Source organism: Capra hircus, chromosome 4, assembly GCF_001704415.2.
Source record: "Capra hircus breed San Clemente chromosome 4, ASM170441v1, whole genome shotgun sequence".
In the NCBI taxonomy this organism is placed as follows: Eukaryota; Metazoa; Chordata; class Mammalia; order Artiodactyla; family Bovidae; genus Capra; species Capra hircus.
The window spans coordinates 118,944,971-118,960,766 of NC_030811.1; positions in this window are offsets into that span (position 1 = coordinate 118,944,971).

The following is a 15,796-nucleotide window of genomic DNA, read 5'->3' on the forward strand; positions in this document are numbered from 1 at the left end:
AGGTCCGATTCATCTTTCCCCTAATGCTGTAATGTCAAATGGAGCTGAATGCACATACATCTACTAGCTGTGATATGTGAATCTGGAAAAGCTATCTCAAGGTCATCAAATGTCACAATCATACATAAAAGAAGGCTATATAATGTTACTGGGGCAACCCTAAATGGACAGTAAGTTAGTTTATTTTACAGCATATCACAGAAAGGCAGAACTGGGAAGGACATTTAAGGTAATCTATTCCAGCACGTTCATTTTCAAGATGAGGAAATGAGAGTTCAGAGAATTTATATTTCTTGCTCAAGGCTATAGAATTAGTTAATTATCATTTTTAATAACTATGATAAATCTTCATTTTGAACCAACATTAATTTCCCCACAGAGAAAATCTATGGAAAAGCAAATTATAATCTATAAAATAGACAGTATAGGGGGATATTTTCATATGACTTTAAATAGTGCAATATATTTATTTTTTAGAGTTTTTATTTTTATCAGTTATGCATGCACATTGATTGAAGACATAAGTAGTGAGTTTCATAGTTATTTTTTTTTGTGTGACATATTTTGGATGCCACATATAAGTGATATATATGGTATTTGTCTTTTTCTTTCTCATTTACTTCATTTAGTATGATGATCTCTAAATGCATCCATGTTGCTGCAAATGGCATTACTTCATTAATTTTTATGGCTATCTGAGTAATATTCATATATATATATATATATATATATATATATATATATATATATATATATATATTTTTTTTTTTTTTTTCCCCCCAAGACGAGAATACTGGAGTGTGTTTTACAGGAACCCACTCCAGTATTCTTGTCTGGAAAATCCCACTGATAGAAGAACCTGGATGGAAACAATCCACAGAGTCACAAAAGAGTTGGGCATGACTGAGCAACTCAACAACAACCAGAGAGAGAGAGAGAGCTTTTCTTCTTTATCCATTTATCTCTCGATGGACATTTATACTGCTTCTATGTCTTGGCTATTATAAATAGTGCTGCTGTGAGCATAGGAGTATATGTATCCTTTGAAATTATAGTTTCATGTAGCTATATGGCCAGGAGTGGGATTTCTAGATCATATGGTGACTCTATTTTTAGTTTTTTGAGGAAACTGTTTTACATACTGAGTGTATCAATTTATAGTCTCACCAGCTGTGTAGGAGGGTTCGCTTTTCTCTACACGGTTTCCAGCATTTATTATTTGTAGATTTTTTTAATGATAGCCATTCTTACAGGTGTGAGTTGATATCTATTTTAGTTTTGATTTGCATATCTCTGCTAATTAGCAGTGGTGAGAATGTTTTCATGTGCCTATTGGCCACTTATATGTCTTCTTTGGAGAATTATCTATTTTGGTTTTTTGTTCATGTTTAAGATGGGTTATTCTCTTCTTGTTTAGTTTGAATTATTTATATACTTTTTAAATTAAGCCCTTGTTGATTGTATCATTTGCAAACATTTCCTCCTAACCTATAGGTTGTCTTTTTTGTTTTGTTCATGGTTTCCTTGGTGCACAAAAAACTCTAAGCTTGATTAGATCTCATTTGCTTATTTTTGCTTTTATTTCTATGTCATATATTCCTTTTAATTCCATAAATGTGAATTTATAAGAACCTGATTTACACAATATTCATATGAATGCTCAAGGAAACTCATTTACTTCTCAAGAGTTATGATTGATTGCTTAAATTTATTCCACTCTTTTTGTTGTTAAATTTAAGAGGGTGATAGGGAAAATCTAATAGCTGGCAACAGATAAAGTTTCTGAAAAGTGATTATCTTCTTAGAAGAATGTGGGTTGCTGACCACAGACACTTAGGATAAAATTTCCAAAATTAGTTCTAAGAAGACTATGAGTCATGAAGAGAACATTCATCAGAATTTCAGGCTGCTTCTATAAATCTTTTCTTCAATAAGTAATCTTTCCATCAGCTTCCTCATTTCTTTAAAAAAAATTATCATAAAGTAGACATTTAATTCTAATATCAGACTCTGGAAACAAGTTACTGCTATTTGAATCCAGAATCTTCCATAAGCAATGTAAACCTCAGAAAATTATAGATTCTCATTGAGTCTCAGTTTCCTCATTAAGAATTAATTGAACAGATGTATATAAAACACTTAGAGCTGTACCTTGTACAAATATATGACCTCCATCATCTGTCATCATCATTTTTAGTGATAAGTTTAAGTAGTAGTATTAAAAGAATTAGAGCAGCATTGGGTTCCCAGGAAATAATAAGTTGCTTGGATAAAAAAGATGTTTGAAACTGGCTCATTTTGTTTTCTGAGGTTTTCAGTTTTCACTGATTTCTGCCTGCTGACTCCCTCCATTTCCAATGTTTGGCATTGAAGCCCCTGACTATGGTAGTGCAGGTATCTGTTTCCTGAAATTCTATTAATTATGCCTTCTGTAGTTAGAATTTCTGCTGTTAGTTTCAGACACACTAAATGTCGTTATACATCTTCTTGGTGGATTGACCCCTTTCTTAATATGTAATGCTCTTCTTTATCCTTGATAATTGTCTCTGCTTTGAAGTCTTCTCTATCTGAAACTAGAAAATAGCTCCTTTCTTTAGATTAGTATTAGCATGATATATTTTTCTTATTTATTTATTTTTAATTTATATGTGCTACTTGTAATCCTATTTACAATAGCATCTAAAAGAATAAAATACCTATGAATACCTGTAATCATGAGATAAAATATCTGTACACTTTAAAAAAAAAAAATGCCTACCGTCTTGCTGGGGCAAATTGCCAACATCTGTGGATCACTGAAAAAAGCAAGAGAGTTCCAGAAAAAAACATCTACTTCTGCGTTATTCACTACACCAAAGCCTTTGACTGTGTGAATAACAAGAAACCGTGGAACATTCTTTAAGAGATGGGAATACCAGACCACATGACCAGCCTCCTGAGAAATCTGTATGCAGGTCAGGAAGCAACAGTTAGAACCAGTCATGATACAATAGACTGGTTCTAAATTGGGAAAGGAGTACATCAAGGCTGTATATAGTCACCCTGCTTATTTAGCTTATATGCAGAGTGCATCATGAGAAATGCTGGGCTGGAGGAAGCACAAGCTGGAATCAAGATTGTCAGGCGAAATATCAATAACCTCAGATATTCAGATGACACCACCCTAATGGCAGAAAGCAAAGAAGAACTAACAGCCTCTTGATGAAGGTGAAAGAGGAGGGTGAAAAAGTGGCTTAAAACTCAACATTCAGAAAACTAAGATTATGGCATCTGGTCCCATCACTTCATGGCAAATGGATGGGGAAACAATGGAAACAGTGACATACTTTATTTTCTTGAGCTCCAAAATCACTGCAGATGGTGACTGCAACCATGAAATTAAAAGACACATGCTCCTTGGAAGAAAAGTTATGACGAACCTAGACAGCATATTAAAAAGCAGAGATATTACTTTGCCAACAAAGGTCTGTCTAGTCAAGGCTATGGTTTTTCCAGTAATCATGTATGGATGTAAGAGTTGGACTATAAAGAAAGCTGAGTGCATAAGAATCAATGCTTTTACTGTGGTGTTGGAGAAGACTCTTGACAGTCCCTTAGACTGCAAGGAGATCCAACCAGAACATCCTAAAGGAAATCAGTCCTGAATATTCATTGGAAGAAATGATATTGAAGCTGAAACTCCAGTACTTTGGCCACCTTTGGAGAAGAACTGACTCATTGGAAAAGACCCTGATGCTGGGAGAGATTGAAAGTGGGAGGATAAGGGGACAACAGAGGATGAGATTGTTGATGGCATCACTGACTCAATGAACGTGAGTTCAAGTAAGCTCCAGGAGTTGGTGATAGACAATAAGGTCTGGAGTGCTGCAGTCCATGGGGTTGCCAAGAGTTGGACACCACTGATCGACTGAACTGAAGACTAAAAATTATAAAATGCTAGTGAAATAACCTGAAGAAGACACAAATAAATGGAAGAATAATCTGTGTTCATGGATCAAAAGAATTAACATTATTAAAATGTCCAAAGTAGTCTATAGATTTAATGTAATTTTCACCAAAATTTCAACGCCAATTTTTATAGAAAAAAAAAAAAAAACTAAAATGTGGAAACACAAAAAGATCCTGAATAACCAAGTCAAGCTAAAGAAAAAAGGACAAAGCTAGAGGCATCATACTTCCTGATTTCAAACAACATAACAAAATTCTGCTAATCAAAATCATATGGTATTGGCATAAAAACAGATCACTAGAACAGATTATAGAGCCCAGAAATAAATTCATGCATATATGATCTATTTGAAACTGTCAAAATTTTAGGTAAAGGGCAGTCTTTTCAATAACTGGTTTTGGGAAAACTAGATATCCACGTACAAAAAAAAAAAAAAAAAGCAGCAAATCAAAAGTGGACACATATCTTATGTCATTAAAAAATAAAGTCAAAACTGATTAAAAACATAAGCATTAAGATGGGAAATCATAAAAATTCTAGGAAAACATTATGGGATATCAACATTCTGATACTGATCTTGGCAATGATTTTTTATCTTGACACCAAGAGGTAGGGTAACAAAAGCAAAAGTTCAAAAACAGGACAAAATTAAACTAAAATGTGTATATATATATATATATATATATATATATATATATATATATATATATGTGTGTGTGTGTGTGTGTGTGTGTGCCCATATATATTTTTGCTATATGTACGTATCAAAGGAAATCATCAACAAAATGTAAAGATAACCTAAGAAGTAGGGGAAATAAACTGCAAATCATATATCAAAAAAAGGGTTAAAAATTATAATTATTTAAAAAAAAAAATCCTCACAACACACAAAAATAAAATAATCCTGTCTGTCTCTTGAGTCTTGGGGCTAACGACTTGTCTTGAGTCCTCACCTCTCTTACAGATTCAAGAAAAGTTTCGATTTTTTCAATCTTTTCAACACTTCTTGCCTGCTATTAGAATGGACTGGTAACTTCCAAGTTTATTACACATGGAACAAGAAACCTACTGTTGAGTTTTAGTTTTATTTATTTATTTATTTATCTCATTTAACTTCACCTCTAGCAAATTATTTTATCAGCTCTTCTGAGGAATATTTATTAATTTGAATTCTCACTTTTTCCATGAATTCACATTATAGAAGGGAATGGAAAACCACTTCAGTATTCTTGCCTTCAGAAACCCATGAACAGTATGAAAAAGCAAAATGGTAGGATACTGAAAGAGGTACTCACCAGGTCAGTAGGTGCCCAATATGCTACTGGAGATCAGTGGAGAAATAACTCCAGAAAAAATGAAGGGATGGAAACAAAGCAAAAACAATACCCAGCTGTGGATGTGACTGGGGATAGATGCAAGATCCAATGCTGTAAAGAGCAATATTGCATAGGAACCTGGAATGTCAGGTCCATGAATCAAAGCAAATTGGAAGTGGTCAAACAGGAGATGGCAAGAGTGAATGTCGACATTTTGGAATCAGCGAACTAAAATGGACTGGAATGCATGAATTTAACTTAGATGACCATTATATCTACTGCTGCGGGCAGGAATCCCTCAGAAGAAATAGAGTAGCCATCATGGTCAACAAGAGTCCAAAATGCAGTACTTGGATGCAATCTCAAAAACGACAGAATGATCTCTGTTTGTTTCCAAGGCAAACCATTCAGTTGCACAGTTAGCCAAGTCTATGCCCCAACCAGTAATGCTGAATAAGCTGAAGTTGAATGGATTTATGAAGACCTACAAGACCTTTTAGAACTAACACCCCAAAAATGTGTCCTTTTCATTATAGAGGACTGCAATGCAAAAGTAGGAAGTCAAGAAACACCTGGAGTATAAGGCAAATTTGGCCTTGGAATGTGGAATGAAGCAGGGCAAAGACTAATAGAATTTTGCCAAGAAAATGCACTGGTCATAGCAAACATCCTCTTCCAACAACACAAGAGAAGACTTTAAACATGGACATCACTAGATGGTCAATATCAAAATCAGATTGATTATATTCGGTGCAGCCAAAGACGGAGAAGCTCTATACAGTCAATAAAAACAAGTTCAGGAGCTGACTGTGGCTCAGATCATGAACACCTTATTACCAAATTCAGACTTAAATTGAAGAAAGCAGAGAAAATCACTAAACCATTCAGGCATGATCTAAATCAAATCCCTTATGATTGTACAGTGGAAGTGAGAAATAGTTTTAAGGGCCTAGATCTGATAGATAGAGTGCCTGATGAACTATGGAATGAGGTTCATGACATTGTAGAGGAGACAGGGATCAAGACCATCCCCATGGAAAAGGAATGTAAAAAAGCAAAATGGCTGTCTGGGGAAGCCTTACAAATACCTGTGAAAAGAAGAGAAGCGAAAAGCCAAGGAGAAAAGGAAAGATATAAGCATCTGAATGCAGAGTTCCAAAAAGGGCAAGAAGAGATAAGAAAGTCTTTTTCAGCAATCAATGCAAAGAAATAGAGGAAAACAACAGAATGGGAAAGACTAGAAATCTTTTCAAGAAAATTAGAGATACCAAGGGAAAATTTCATGTAAAGGTGGGCATGATAAAGGACAGAAATGGTATGGACCTAACAGAAGCAGAAGATATTAAGAAGAGATGGAAAGAATACACAGAAGAAATGTACTAAAAAGATCTTCATGACCCAGATAATCACGATGGTGTAATCACTCATCTAGAGCCAGACATCCTGGAATGTGAAATAAAGTGGGCCTTAGTAAGCATCACTATGAACAAAGCTAGTGGAGGTGACGGAATTCCAGTAAAGCTATTTCAAATCCTGTAAGATGATGCTGTGAAAGTGCTGCACTCAATATGCCAACAAATTTGGAAAACTCAGCAGTGGCCACAGGACTGGAAAAAGTCAGTCTTCATTCCAATCCCAAAGAAAGGCAATGTCAAAGAATGTTCAAACTACGGCACAATTGTACTTATCTCACACGCTAGTAAAGTAATGCTCCAAATTCTCCAAGCCAGGCTTCAGCAATACATGAATGATGAACTTCCTGTTGTTCAAGCTGGGTTTAGAAAACGCAGAGGAATCAGAGATAAAATTGCCAACATCTGCTGGATCATGGAAAAAGCAAGAGAGTTCCAGAAAACCATCTATTTCTGCTTTATTGACTATGCCAAAACCTTTGACTGTACGGATCACAATAAACTGTGGAAAATTCTGAAAGAGATGGGAATACCAGGCCACCTGACCTGCCCCTTGAGAAATCTGTATGCAGGCCGGGAAGCAACAATTAGAACTGAACATGGAACAACAGACTGGTTCCAAATGGGAAAAGGAGTTTGTCAAGGCTGTATATTGTCACCCTGCTTATTTAACTTCTATGCAGAATAAATAATGAGAAACGCTGTACTGGAAGAAACACAAGCTGGAATCAAGATTGGCTGGAGAAATATCAAAAACCTCAGATATGCAAATGACACCACCCTTATGACAGAAAGTAAAGAGGAAGTAAAAAGCCTCTTGATGATAGTGAAAGGGAACAGTGAAAATGTTGGCTTAAAGCTCAACATTCAGAAAACGAAAATCATGGCATCTGGTCCCATCACTTAATGGCAAATAGATGGGGAAACAGTGGAAACAGTGTCAGACTTTTTTGGGGGGGCTCCAAAATCAATGCAGATGGTGATTGCAGCCATAAAATTAAAAGACGCTTACTCCTTGGAAGAAAAGTTATGACCAACCTAGATAGTATATTGAAAAGCAGAGACATTAATTTGCCAACTAAGGTCCGTCTAGTCAAGGCTATGGTTTTTCCAGTGGTATGTATGGATGTGAGAGTTCGACTGTGAAGAAGGCTGAGTGCCAAAGAGTTGATGCTTTTGAACTGTCGTGTTGGAGAAGACTCTTGAAATTCCCTTGGACTGCAAGGAGATCTAACCAGTCCATTCTGAAGGAGATCAACCCTGGGATTTCTTTGGAAGGAATGATGCTAAAGCTGAAACTCTAGTACTTTGGCCACTCCATGTGAAGGGTTGACTCATTGGAAAAGATTCTGATGCTGGGAGGGACTGGGGGCAGGAGAAGAAGGGGACGACAGAGGATGAGATGGCTGAATGGCATCACTGACTCGATGGACACGAGTCTGAGTGAGCTCCAGGAGTTGGTGATGGACAGGGAGGCCTGGCGTTCTATGATTCATGGGGTCGCAAAGAGTCAGACATGACTTAGTGATTGAACTGATCTGAACTGAATGTTTCTAACTTCTTGGGACTGCTTACAGTAGAGTATTTTATGACCTTATTAAGTCAGGTAATACAGGAAAAAAAAAAAAACCACCAGGCATGGTAGTTGATAGTGGCCGTTAATTAAGAGTACCATTTTGTGCATGTTGCAGCTGAGAAGTTCACTGAAAACCTACATGGTATTTGATATTCTGCAGATAATTTGGAATTTGTGTTTAGGATTGTGGCAAAATTAGATGATTTTATATCAATTCATTATTATAAAGGCAATATTTTAATTTATGTAAATGAATACTATCATAACAAAAAAATACAAACAACATAAAGAAGCACCAAAACCAAAATAGTAAGATTAAGTTTATCAAAAAGATAAAAGAAGAAAAAAAGTAGTAAATATCATTAGCACATACACAATGGTAATATATAATAAAACTGAAAATTTTTAGATTATGCTTTTAGGAAGTTAATGATAAAATGCTAAGACAATTTTCAGTAGAAGATGGGACAAAAGTAAGACTTTTTGAGAAAGGAAGTGATAGCAGTAGTTGTAATGGCTTACGTAGTTAGAAGAGATGGGAGAAACTGTTCTGTGAATTAATAGGCAACAGAGAAGAGTAGGCACTTGCCATGCATGCCTTGAATTTACTTTTATTTCTATCTATACTCTCTCTTCATTTTCATTAATAAAGTTCTTTGATTTTTATGTGTTGTAATATTACTTTCTGTGCATAACTCAAAATTTTCAGTATTTAGCCACAGCTAATTTTCTTTTATTTTCTTTTTTTTTTCTTTTTGGTTATTAGAATCATTTGAGAATAATTGCCATGTACAGCAAAGATGTAAATGTAGCAAAATGAATACAAATCTATTGTCACTGCAGGTCCAGTTGAATATATTGATTTTTCCAATTTTTACAATTAAATCATTATACTTACATGTTACTTTTCTTTCAGAATTAACAATTATTCTCTACTTCCACTAAGTGTTTATTGAGCACTTTCTAAACAAGTTTGGATTCCCCCACCCCCTCCCCCCATAGAGGAAGAATAGATAATTCAAACCAATTCTCATAATCACAGTAATTACAAATCTAGGGGAAAAAATACTACTTCATTCAGTTGGAAAACTAAGAAGATATTGAGACCTGATTGGATGTGCTTGGGAAAACGATGAAGAAAAGAAAAGCAAGCCTAGATTTTAGAGCTGATTTTTCTCCAACTGCAAGAGTAAGAGATTGGATATAAAGAATGACAGTATGTATAGAACAGGAGGAAAGAGACTGGAATCTATAACCTGACCAAATATGAAGACCATAAGGAGTTTCAGAACTCCTCACTATGGGCTGAAATCTCAAAGTTGGACACTGACTTACTGCCCAGTATGGGGAAAACAGATTCTTGTAAAGATTGTAGTTTAGTTTAAGTAATCTGTCTGAACTTTGATCAAGGTAATTCTGGAATATTGGCTATATAGATTGGAGGGAATAAAAGTCATTACAGGCTTTAATATAATATTGCAATTTTGGGAATTGAATGTCTACTTCACAAGATGGAGTATCAGAAGTAGATGAGGAGATATGAAAACCACTAAACAAATGAAACAAGAAAGCAGATAAGGAAAGAAACAAGACCAACAGTGTCTCCTGATATGCAATTACTAAGTAGAGACTAAAATGTATTTTGCTTAAAGAACTATTAATATATAAAATTGAGGACTTTAAATACAAAAAAAAAAACTCTCAGGCTATTGTCAACAATAATAAAACAAATAACAATAAATAAATAATAATAGATATATTTTACAGCAACATAGTTCAGTTCAGTCACTCAGTCGTGTCTGACTCTTTGAGACTCCATTAATTGCAGCACGCCAGGCCTCCCTGTCCATCACCAACTCCCAGAGTTCAACCAGACTCATGTCCATCCAGTCAGTGATGCCATCCAGCCATCTCATCCTCTGCCGTCCCTTTCTCCCACTGCCTCCAATCCCTCCCAGAATCAGAGTCTTTTCCAAAGAGTCAACTTTTCACATGAGGTGGCCAAAGTACTGGAGTTTCAGCTTTAGCATCATTCCTTCCAAAGAAATCCCAGGGCTGATCTCCTTCAGAATGGATTCGTTGGATCTCCTTGCAGTCCAAGGGACTATCAAGAGTCTCCTCCAACATCACAGTTCAAAAGCATCAATTCTTCCACGTTCAGCTTTCTTCACAGTGCCACTCTCACTTCCATACATGTCCACAGGAAAAATCATAACTTTGACTAGACGGACCATAGTCACCAAAGTAATGTCTATGCTTTTGAATATGCTATCTAGGATGATCATAACTTTTCTTCAAAGGAGTAAGCGTCTTTTAATTTCATGACTGCAGTCACCATCTGCAGTGAATTTGCAGCCCCCCAAAATAATGTCTGACTCTGTTTCCACTGTTTCCCAATCTATTTCCCAGTAAGTGATGGGACTGGATGCCATGATCTTCGTTTTCTGAATGTTGAGCTCTAAGCCAACATTTCCGCTCTCCCCTTTCACTTTCATCAAGAGGCTTTTTAGCTCTTCTTCACTTTCTGTCATAAGGGTGGTGTCATCTGCATATCTGAGGTTATTGATATTTCTCCTGGCAATCTTGATTTCAGCTTGTGTTTCTTTCAGCCCAGCATTTCCCATGATATACTCTGCATATAACTTAAATCAGTAGGTGACAATATACAGCTGTGACATACTTCTTTTCCTATTTGGAACCAGTCTGTTGTTCCATGTCCAGTTCTAACTGTTGTTTACTAACCTGCATACAGATTTCTCAAGAGGCAGGTCAGGTGGTCTGGTATTTCCATCTCTCTCAGAAATTTCCACAGTTTATTGTGATCCACACAGTCAAAGGCTTTGGCATAGTCAATAAAGCAGAAATAGATGCTTTTCTGGAACTCTCTTGCTTTTTCCATGATCCAGCGTATGTTGGCAATTTGATATCTGGTTCCTGTGCCTTTTCTAAAACCAGTTTGAATATCTGGAAGTTCACGGTTCACATATTACTGAAGCAGGCTTAGAGAATTTTGAGCATTACTTTACTAGCGTGTGAGATGAGTGCAATTGTTCGGTAGTTTGAGCATTCTTTGGCATTGTCTTTCTTTGAAATTGGAATGAAAACTGACTTTTTCCAGTCCTGTGGCCACTGCTGAGTTGTCCAAATTTGCTGGCATATTGAGTGCAGCACTTTCACAGCATCATCTCTCAGGATTTGAAACAGCTCAGCTGAAATTCCATCACCTCCACCAGCTTTGTTCATAGTGATGCTTTCTAAGGCCCAATTGACTTCACATTCCAGGATGTCTGGCTCTCGTTGAGTGATCATACCATCGTGATTATGGGTCATGAAGATCTTTTTTGTACTGTTTTCTGTGTATTCTTGCCACCTCTTCTTAATATCTTCTGCTTCTGTTAGGTCCATACCATTTCTGTCCTTTATTGAGACCATCTTTGCATGAAATGTTCCCTTGGTATCTCCAATTTTCTTGAAGAGCTCTCTAGTCATTCTCATTCTGTTGTTTCTTCTATTTCTTTGCAATGATTGCTGAAAAGGCTTTTTAATCTCTTCTTGCTTTTCTTTGGAACTCTGCATTCAAATGATTGCATCGTTCCTTTTCTCCTTTGTTTTATGCCTGTCTTCTTTTCACAGCTATTTGTAAGGCCTCCCCAGACAGCCATTTTGCTTTATTGCCTTTCTATTCCATGGGGATGGTCTTGATCCCTGTCTCCTATACGATGTCATGAATTACATTCCATAGTTCATCAGGAACTCTATCAGATCCAGACCCTTAAATCTATTTCTCACTTCCACTGTATAATCATAAGGGATTTGATATAGGTCATACCTGAATGGTCTAGTGGTTTTCCCTACTTTCTTCAATTTAAGTCTGAATTTGGTAATAAGGAATTCATAATCTGAGCCACAGTCACCTCCTTGTCTTGATTTTGTTGACTGTATAGAGCTTCTCCATATTTGGCTGCAAATAATATAATCAATTTGGTTTTGTTGATCACCATCTGATGATGTCCATGTGTAGAGTCTTCTCTTGTGTTCTTGGAAGATAGTGTTTACTATGACCAGTGCATTTTCTTGGCAAAACTCTATTATTCTTTACCCTGCTTCATTCCATATTCCAAGGCCAAATTTTCCTGCTACTTCAGGTGTTTCTTGACTTCCTACTTTTTCATTTGTCCAAGGTCAGGGGCGGCGGCCAAGAGGAGCTACTCTGCGGACTGGGTCAGTGTTGGCCGGAGGAGATACCCCACGTCCGAGGTCAAGGGCAGCTGGGAGAAGCCACCTCGCGCCTCAGGCCAGGATCGGTGACCATGAGGAGCCACCCCAAGCCCCAGGCCAGGTGTGGCAGCTGGGAGGAGCAACCCACGTCTGAGGCCAGGGCCAGCAGCCGGGAGGAGCAACCCAAGGACCAATGGCTGCGCAGGCACAGGAGGGCCTATAAGAGCTATCCCACGTTGAAGGTCAGGAATGGCAGCAGGTAAGGAGATACCCCTCGTCCAAGGTAAGGAGCAGTGCCTGTGCTTTGCTGGAGCAGCCGCGAAGAGATATCCCATGCCCAAGGTAAGAGAAACCCAAGTTAGATGGTAGGTGTTGCAAAAGGGCATCAGAGGGCAGACACACTGAACCATACTCACAGAAAACTAGTCTCTATAATCACACTAGGACCACAGCCTTTTCTAACTCAATGAACTAAGCCTCAATGAAACTAAGCCCCGTGGGGCAACCCAAGACAGGCAGGTCATGGTGGAGAGGTACTACCCAGGTCATTAGATGCCCAATATGCTACTGGAGATCAGTGGAGAAATAACTCCAGAAGGAATGAAGGGATTGAGCCAAAGCAAAAACAGTACGAGTTGTGGATGTGACTGATGATAGAAGCAAGATCCAATGCTGTAAAGAGCAATATTGCATAGGAACCTGGAATGTCAGGTCCATGAATCAAGGCAAATTGGAAGTGATCAAACAAGAGATGGCAAGGGTGAACATTAACATTCTAGAAATCAGTGAACTAAAATGGACTGGAATGGGTGAATTTAACTCAGATGGCCATTATATCTACTCCTGTGGGCAGGAATTCCTCAGAAGAAATGGAGTAGTCACCATGGTCAACAAAAGAGTCCAAAATGCAGAACTTGGATGCAATCTCCAAAACGACAGAATGATCTCTGTTCGTCTCCAAGGCAAACAATTCAATATCACACTTATCCAAGTCTATGCCCCAACCGGTAATGCTGAAGAAACTGAAGTTGAACACTTTTATGAAAGCCTACAAGATCTTTTATAACTAACACCCAAAAAAGATATCATTTTCATTATAGGGGACTAGAATGCAAAAGTAGGAAGTCAAGAAACACCTGGAGTATAAGGCAAATTTGGCCTTGGAATGTGGAATAAAGCAGGGCAAAGACTAATAGAATTTTGCCAAGAAAATGCACTCGTCATTGCAAACACCTATTTGCAACAACACAAGAGAAGACTCTACACATGGACACCACCAGAGGGTCAAAATCGAAATCAGATTGATTATATTCTTTGCAGCCAAAAATGGAGAAGCTCTATACAGTCAACAAAAACAAGAGCAGGAGCTGACTGTGGCTCAGATCATTAAATCTTTATTACCAAATTCAGACTCAAATTGAAGAAAGCAGGGAAAATTGCTAAATCATTCAGGTATGACCTAAATCAAATCCCTTATGATTATACAGTGGAAGTGAGAAGTAAACGTAAGGGTCTAGATCTGATAGATAGAGTGCCTGATGAACTATGGAATGAGGTTAGTGACATCATACAGAAGACAGGGATCAAGACCATCCCCATGGAATAGAAAGGCAACAAAGCAAAATGGCTGTCTGGGGAGGCCTTACAAATAGCAGTGAAAAAAAGAGAGGCGAAAAGCAAAGGAGAAAAGGAAAGATATAAGCATCTGAATGAAGAGGTCCAAAGAATAACAAGAAGAGATCAGAAAGCCTTCTTCAGCAATCAATGCAAAGAAATAGAGGAAAAGAACAGAATGGGAAAGACTAGAGATCTCTTCAAAAAATTAGAGATACCAAGGGTACATTTCATGCAAAGACGGGCTCGATAAAGGACAGAAATGGTATGGACATAACAGAAGCTGAAGATATTAAGAAGAGGTGGCAAGAATACACGGAAGAATTGTACAAAAAAGATCTTCATGACCCAGATAATCATGATGATGGGATCACTAATCTAGAGCCAGACATCTTGGAATGTGAAGTCAAGTGGGCCTTAGAAAGCAACACTACGAACAAAGCTGGTGGAGGTGATGGCATTCCAGTTGAGATGTTTCAAATCCTGAAAGATGATTCTGTGAAAGTGTTGCACTAAATATGCCAGCAAATTTGGACAACTCAGCAGTGGCCACTGGACTGGAAAAGGTCAGTTTTCATTCAAATTCCAAAGAAAGGCAATGCCAAAGAATGCTCAAACTACCGCACAGTTGCACTCATCTTACATTCTAGTCAGGTAATGCTCAAAATTCTGCAAGCCAGGCTGCAGCAATACGTGAACTGGGAACTCCCTGATGTCCAAGTGGGTTTTAGAAAAAGCAGAGGAACCAGAGATCAAATTGCCAACATCCGCTGGATCATGGAAAAAGCAAGAGAGTTCCAGAAGAACATCTATTTCTGCTTTATTGACTATGCCAAAGCCTTTGACTGTGTGAATCACAATAAACTGTGCAAAATTCTGAGTGATGGGAATAGCAGACCACCTCACCTGCCTATTAAGAAACCTGTATGCACGTCAGGATGCAACAGTTAGAACTGGACATGGAACAACAGACTGGTTCCAAATAGGAAAAGGAGTACGTAAAGGGTGTATATTGTCACCCTGCTTATTTAACTTATATGCCGAGTACATCATGAGAAACGCTGGACTGGAAGAAACACATGCTGGAATCAAGATTGCCAGGAGAAATATCAATAACCTCAGATATGCAGATGACACCACCCTTATGACAGAAAGTGAAGAGAAGCTAAGAAGCCTCTTGATGAAAGTGAAAGGGGAGAGCGAAAAAGTTGGCTTAGAGTTCAACATTCAGAAAATGAAGATCACGGCATCTGGTCCCATCACTTTATGGAAAATAGATGAGGAAACAGTAGAAACAGTGTCAGACTTTATTTTTTTGTGCTCCAAAATCAGTGCCAATGGTGACTGAAGCCATGAAGTTAAAAGACACTTACTCATTGGAAGAAAAGGTTATGACCAACTGAGATAGTATATTGAAAAGCATAGACATTACTTTGCCGACTGAGGTCCGTCTAGTCAAGGCTATGGTTTTTCCTGTGATCATGTATGGATGTGAGAGTTGGACTGTGAAGAAGGCTGAGCGCCAAAGAATTGATACTTTTGAACTGTGGTATTGGAGAAGACTCTTGAGAGTCCCTTGGATTGCAAGGAGTTCCAACCAGTCCATTTGAAAGAGATCAACCCTCCGATTTCTTTGGAAGGAATGATGATAAAGCTGAAGCTCCAGTACATTGGCCACCTCATGCAAAGAGTTGACTCATTGGAAATGTCT